The sequence below is a fragment of the Mytilus galloprovincialis genome, chromosome 4, assembly GCF_965363235.1.
Source record: "Mytilus galloprovincialis chromosome 4, xbMytGall1.hap1.1, whole genome shotgun sequence".
Lineage (NCBI taxonomy): Eukaryota > Metazoa > Mollusca > Bivalvia > Mytilida > Mytilidae > Mytilus > Mytilus galloprovincialis.
Window position 1 is genome coordinate 17492095 of NC_134841.1, and position 7767 is coordinate 17499861.

At 35.6% G+C, this 7767-nt stretch overlaps 1 protein-coding gene across 1 annotated transcript in view; it reads left to right on the plus strand.

Annotated features, from left to right (window-relative positions):
• The window catches only part of LOC143071516 (uncharacterized), a 150964-nt gene that overhangs the window by 118778 nt on the left and 24419 nt on the right, over positions 1 to 7767 (plus strand). The gene's annotated exons all lie outside the window — the stretch shown is intronic.

Consider the following 7767-nt stretch of genomic DNA (forward strand, 5'->3'; position numbering starts at 1 on the left):
AAGGATAAGGTCACCCCGGATGCCGCACAAATGCCTAGACAACGAACGGGAAACCGGAGAGGACATACTTGGAATCCAAATCGATACCGCTAAATGCCCAGCTGTATTCCTGGTAGAGGAAAGCCGAAAATCCTATGATAAAGGATCTCGGAAAAAAACTACCGATCCATTAGGGAACAGCTAAAACCCTCAGACATCAAATAGATTGGTCTGACAGTTTCCCACATGGAAACTACTAATGGATCCCATCTGACTACATGTCTCAAACAAACCTGAAAATATCTGCAGAAACCTTTCTCAACAAAAAAATATAATCCAAATCATAAAATATACGATGTAAGGATAATAATATTTATCCATGAAATCAATTTGAAAAAACAATTTCAATGATGTTGATGGATTGTCTCCAATCGGAACTACTCGGTCTTTCTGGTTGCACGAAGAAATACAATCGGAACAACTCGGCCTTTCTGGTTGCACGAAGAAATAACTATTGTACTGCGTAGCGAGAATGGCCGAGTAGTTACGATTGGAAGAAATAACGTTATTGTACTGCATAGCGAGAATGGCCGAGTAGTTACGATTGGGATTGTCTCTGCAAAAATTTTCACGTCCGCTCTCATCGGCATGCTCGACTTGACTCGGGTACAAACTAAATTTAGAATAGTTATCGGGACAAACTTGCTAAATCCCGGATTTTTCTGTCGGCAGAATCGGGACTTTTTATAGTCGACTATATGGTATGGGCCGTACAGTTTCCTATAATTATAGCAGAATAATTGATAGATGATATAACAATTGCGTAGTAATCCGAGGATTTCATATGGTTAGCAGATTTCCTTATGATTTCGTTTGTGTATTTGATCGAATATAAGTCTTGACCCATCATCGGCATTTCATGATCCGACCAACAACTTCCAGATGGTGTCTCTATCATGATTGTTGTTTTATGGACACCGTTTGTATGAAATCATTATGATTGTACACTTTCTAAAGTGAAAATAAATCTGCCACTTGCGGTCTCACTCTTCCAGGAGACTGAGAGAGGTCATGTCTCTGAAGTATAGACGCATCAGCTTTATTTCGGATTTTTTTTCTGTAGACAACAACAGAGGCATGTATACTTACTAAATGTATTTATATGTCTCTGACAACAAACAAGACAATCATGTGAAAACAATCCCGTTACCTGAAAATGTTCAGTACAAAAACTTATTGATGGAAGTCTGAAGCAGAGGTTGATTTTGACACAAGAAGAAGAAGAAGAAGAAGAAGAAGAAGAAGAAGAAGAAGAAGAAGAAGAAGAAGAAGAAGAAGAAGAAGAAGAAGAAGAAGAAGAAGAAGAAGAAGAAGAAGAAGAAGAAGAAGAAGAAGAAGAAGAAGAAGAAGAAGAAGAAGAAGAAGAAGAAGAAGAAGAAGAAGAAGAAGAAGAAGAAGAAGAAGAAGAAGAAGAAGAAGAAGAAGAAGAAGAAGAAGAAGAAGAAGAAGAAGAAGAAGAAGAAGAAGAAGAAGAAGAAGAAGAAGAAGAAGAAGAAGAAGAAGAAGAAGAAGAAGAAGAAGAAGAAGAAGAAGAAGAAGAAGAAGAAGAAGAAGAAGAAGAAGAAGAAGAAGAAGAAGAAGAAGAAGAAGAAGAAGAAGAAGAAGAAGAAGAAGAAGAAGAAGAAGAAGAAGAAGAAGAAGAATGCTCCCGAGGAAGAATGTTCATGCTGTTGAAACTTAAACTGTCTATAGTTAATAGTCTGCAGTGTAATTCAATGAGTTGAAATATCGTCTACACTATCTTTTAACCTTTACGTTAAATAGTTAAAATTATATATAGCTGAATGAAATCAATTATATTAAAAGTATACGACGTGATTTGGCAAATTTAAACTTTCTGTAGGTTAATTAGCACTCGTAATTGTTTCATTGCTGATATCTAAATCGCTTTGTAATACCCAATAAGACCTAAAATTAGAATCTTTGGGTATTTAATGTCTGGGAACTGATTTTGTGACACACATATGAATTATAAGTTTTCTTACACCTTTGCCAAATTGAAACTCCTACATATGTTCCCATATATAGTTACTTGTAATTCATGACGTCGTACCCACAAAAAGTAGTTCTTCTAGATGTTTATGATGTTTAAATGTATACACATTTGTAATAACTTTTGCTACCTATTTAGTATTTGAACTTACTGTTTACTTTCTTTCTTTTTTTGAAGGGGGTTGGGGGGTTAGGGGGTATTTCTAATTTCATACTAGAAAGTATTGGTTGTATAAACACCATTTACCTATTAGTATAGTCCATAATAGTTTGATTCTCAAAGACACTTCATACCTAATGCTTGTTTCATATTTGATCCAATATTTTCCGTTTGTCCTCGCGGCATTATTTACCAGCGAATACGAGTTTTAACCAGATTACCACAGTCACACAGTGAATTTATCATGCTTCAAATGTTCCGTCATCCGAACAGAACAGTGGCGTAGCCAGGGTTGAAATGATGTGGATGTTTCGCCGAGCGGAGCGAGGCGAAAAAAAAATTGGAGCTTTTTATGCAGAAAATTATTTTTTATTTAAGCACATGCATGTACTCCCCCAGAATCCGACAGTAGTTAGATTTTTGTTTAAATTCAAAATACCCACCAATTCATATGTTTATATTTTTAACCAAATTTTATTGTTTCCTCGAAACTACCATCATTCAATTCATAAATATTTGATGTAATGCGGGGTTCTCACATTGCCGATTATTGCTCCCGTTTGAGAACAGACAGCGATAGGACACGAAAAATTAAAAAGTCGGAGTAATATCCTCAATTATCTGGAATGTCCTATCATTGTCTGAACGCAGTCGTTTAAGTTCGTAACAGATTCCTACGGGTCGGGAATGGTCCGGATAGTTCGGCGAAGCACCCCGACAGTTAGGTGTGTCCCGTAACATTCGGGAAAACTCAACCGATTTTGTCTAGTGGGATTACAAGCGTGACTATGTCGTGACAGATTCTGATGTATCGGATCAAAATCCTAACAATGTTCTGTGTTTTCTGGATGGTGTCTTGTGGAACGGGAATGATCTGGAGAGATTTTGCATTGCTGTTTTTTTCTGCCGATTGAGCCCAGATTGCATCCAGATCTTGTCGATTGCGAACCGTCTTTGCCGAAACTGTTTCGGAACTGTCCCGTTATTAATACGAAATTCGTCAATGATACTCACGTCAGAGTTCCGACAATTACAAAATACAATACGACTGAGACCAGACAAAGCCGTTTGCAATTTGATAGAGCGGACCGTGATAGGATTACGTTCCGACAGTACCTGATCATCCCGAGTATGTCGACAGATTCAAACGGATCAATTCCGTCATCGTCGGTTCACTGTCTGATCTCTGTCGGATTACATTCGGTAGAATCGGGACGCAGTCGTGACAGACTCGGTCGAATTTTACCATGCAAAGATACACATCGGATTAGAAGCGGAGTGAGAACGGGATTATCGGGACAAATTCGCTTGAAAACGGTTGAATATCGACACTTCCTGAACAATATCTGATTATTGTCGTGATTAAATTATTTTTTTTTACAAACTTTAATTAAAGTTTGAATTTCCATCTACGATTCACAGGATCTTGATCAGACTTTTGACAAATTTTAATCCAGAATGGTCCTGTCAAGGACGGCAGTATAAATCGTGAATGTGTGACCCCAGCTTAAAGTTTCCCACCCAATCTTATATTTGACATATCAAAAACGGACCCCATTACAGCGGCACTTCTGTATAATTTAGGAACTTCGGAATATAGGGAACTGAAGTGATTTCTCTTACCAGGAATTTGAGTCTACAACCTTGAGTTGTTGATTTTTGATTACTGAGCTAAACGTGTTGCAGGAGACATAAAAATTTCGGGCGTCCAATCGTCCGGTCTTGTTAGCACTCTCATGTGTACAATTCTTGTCAGATCAAGTGAAACTCCTATCATAAGCAATCTTTTGACAATTTGGAAAATAAGTCGTAATCAAATATTTTTAACCAGTTATGACCCTTTGAAATATAAATTGTAATGGAAATCCCATTTCATTTGCTGTAAAGCTTTTAATAGTCTTAAGATATTGAAAATAAAAAACTGAGAAAAAGAACAAAAAAATGCTTTTTTAGGTATTCCCTTGTTCCTTGCCCTTTGCTAGATAAAATATGACATCTAATGTGCATGGCGGGGAACATTGGATCTTTGTTCTTTACTGATTGAAAATATAATTAGTATTTGAACCTTGATAGAAAAGGGAATTCATAAGCCTAGGACTTATCACGATCTATTACAAATTGATTTTTTTTTTATCACGTCGTTTACCATGCCGCAAGAAACAATATCAGGATATGGTGTTTTAGTTGTTAGTTGCTATAGTCAAATGAGAAGCCATCACTCCACTAGGTTCGATTTCAGATGAAACATGTCCACGGGTCTGTGTATCAGTCCACTCCGCTTGCCTTAGCCGATGACGTAGACTTTTTTTTACGAACAAAAGTTAACTTGAAACACTATTCTGCGGCTATCTTGTTTACATAAACTAAATTATAAAATGAAAGACCAGGCATACTGCTTCGTAAATGACTGGACGTTATCCTCATATCCTCAGCCTTGTGAAATTTGGATACTTCCGAGTTAAACTGCTGCTATTTTATTTTTTTGGGTCAAAATGATGTGGATGCTTGAGCATCTGAGCATACATGCAAGCTACGCCACTGCAGAAGAGTCAGGCGCGTAGCTTGAGTTTTGATTAAAAAAAAAAAGGGAACAGTGATTAAAATAACATCGGCCTTGTAATTCTTCTTCAATGGCTTGTAATTGCGAATAAAAGTGACGAAATTTACTTTTCAACCAAATGGTATCTTATATATTTGTTCTGTCAAAATCTGAATCTACTGTTAATTCTACTCTCTTTTCTTTTGTTTAAAGCAATTCATTATCTGCTGAGATTTGTATGTGGTTTGCATTTTTGTCGAGCCTGTGACATACATTTGTATCGATCCTAAATTCTGTCGGCGGCGTTAATATCTAGTTCAGTATGTGAAAAGTAATGTCCCAAAAACATTAAGAAAATATACAAATATGTCATGCTTACAAGTGGTATTTGCCAAACATACCGGTTCAGAGGTTAACAAATTTCCAGATCCGTGAAGCAAGGGGATTTTTTTCACCTTTCAACCGGTATTTTTTTTGGCAAATATCCCTTGTAAGCATGATATATTTGTTTAATTCCACCGAATGCAATGATTTTCCCCATCTGCCGTGAGATTTGTAAACAAAAAGAGTAGAAGTCACAAATGGAAATCACTAGATCAATGACAAATACACCCGGCAGAGAAAAGAAAATCTCAGTATATAGAAAATTTGTAAAAATACCATTTTTCTCACCCAGTGAAAATACAGTATTAGTACATGTACCAGAATTATATGTTTAATTTTTTCCGTATTTTAAAACTCTAATTTGGCATTAAAATTAGAAAAATCATATCATAGGGAACATGTGTACTTAGTTTCAAGTTGATTGGACTTTAACTTTAGCAAAACTTACTTTGACCAAAAACTTTAACCTGAAGTGCGACAGACGGACAGATGGACGAACGGACGCACAGACCGAAAAAAAAAAACCCACAATGTCCCTAGGTTGGGCAAAACAAATAGATTCTAGAGTATGTTACTATTGATGATGAGTTTTAAATAACAGTGGTAGTATCTCATTCTTGATAACTTGTTAGCTTTTGGGGGCATAACGTTTATACGTCATCCACATTCACAGCATTTTTGTTTTAAGCTAAGAAACATTGATGATGAATTATTAACTTGTAAGTGAATAATTCGACCTCATTGAATCCTAATTTATGTGACCTTCTATTTAACTCTTTACATAGACTATATGTACCATAGAGATGAATAACGCATGCATATATGTTTAATAATCTATAATATGAAATTAAACAGACATAGAAAAATCCAATTGCACGAGTTGGGTTTCCATGTTTTTCTTTTTATATTATGTTTATATCGCTTATATGACCATCGGAGTTTTCGGAGGTCAACTCGATGGTAAATTACACACGAAACAACTCTACATATTATTTACCCCATGCCCTGTAAATTGTTTATACTACTGAGACTTTTCGATAAATGTTCTACATGGTTATAAATCAAATATAAGAATTTGAGTCAAATCGGTGAACAGGAATTGGACAGCTATCGTGCCCCTTTGAGTTGTTCTATTTAAAACAAGCAATCCGGCAAAGTTTTTCTCACTTAAAATAATAAACTATGGACATTTGATAAAATGAAAACCTGACTGATTTCGTGAATAATTAATTTGAAATAATATTTCACCTACTTTATCACGTGTGTCTATACGATTTCGTCGAAAATCGGTTAAAATAATTTGCAATGTTTTTATGATATGGGATGTATGACCATTATCGCTTCTTTTAAGGGACAATGTCTGGATTCAGTCAAGGAAAAAGCTATGTTTTCGTTGGTTTCTGCAGACTACTACTGAGGCAGCTTTATAATTGTACAGCGTGAAAACTATTGGAAAATTATATCTCCCATTCAAACAGATCTAGCCGCCCAACATGCACTTTCAATTATAAAATCGCAAGACAACCACCAATATACAAGTATAGTCCATTTTTGTTTTTGAAAATACAAAAAAAAAAAAAAAAAAAAAAATACGCTTTTAAAAATCCTTATTTCATTTTTGTAGTTTATTCATATACTTTTTTTTATCACAACAGCTATATTATCGTCAATACAAATACAAATGGCAATCTATTGACCTATAGATGGACTTCTTTCAAGCGGATAAATGTAAATTATCCAGTGGAAGGGGAATATTGGTAACTGGTTACCCCTGAACAAATTAATAGAAAGGCTGTTAGACACCTAAAACATTTTTGCAAAAATCTATCTGAACTTTTTCAATATATTCGGAGCTTTATGAAAGCCCCATATCTCACTGTCATAGCATAAAATGCTTCTTATATATTTATCAAACAAATTAAGGTATGTGAAAACATTTAAATATAAGGATGATATTTTTGATTTGAAGGCAAATACAGCCTACCTGCCTTGCTCAGCTAATTGTTTTGAGTTTTTAAAAATGTTCCGTAATAATTCAACAGTATACCTAAATAACAAAATTCGTCAACAATTTTGATTACATTACCATCAAAAACCACTTTTCTTCAACCCTCACATTACCACCATTTCTAAATACCATAATATTTGTTTTAGCATTGTTAACAGTTAAACCCCATTTTTGAGTACAATAAAAGTGTGTCTAACATATCTTGTAAGCCTTTTATAGAATCAGAAAATAGTATCATATCGTCGGCATATATATTAGCAAAAATAAAGCCAATTCCTGTACTTCATACGGTACATTACCGTTACTTAAAAATTCCATTTCAAAATCGTTCACGTACGATGAAATTTGAGAGAATACTGTACTAGCAGAGACATATATACATATATATGTATATATGTCTCTGGTACTAGTGAAGTACTCCAGTGGCGGATCCAGGGGGGGGGGGGTTCCGGGGGTGCGCACCCCCCTTTATTTTTGCCGATCAATGCATTTGTATCGGGACATATGTTTTGCACCCCCCCCCCCCTTTGCCCTGGGTGCCCTGGGTTAGCACCCCCCCTTTCGAAAATTCCTGCATCCGCCCCTGTACTCTGAATAAAAGATCATAAAAAACCACCAATTTGTACATAGGATTTCACATTTGAA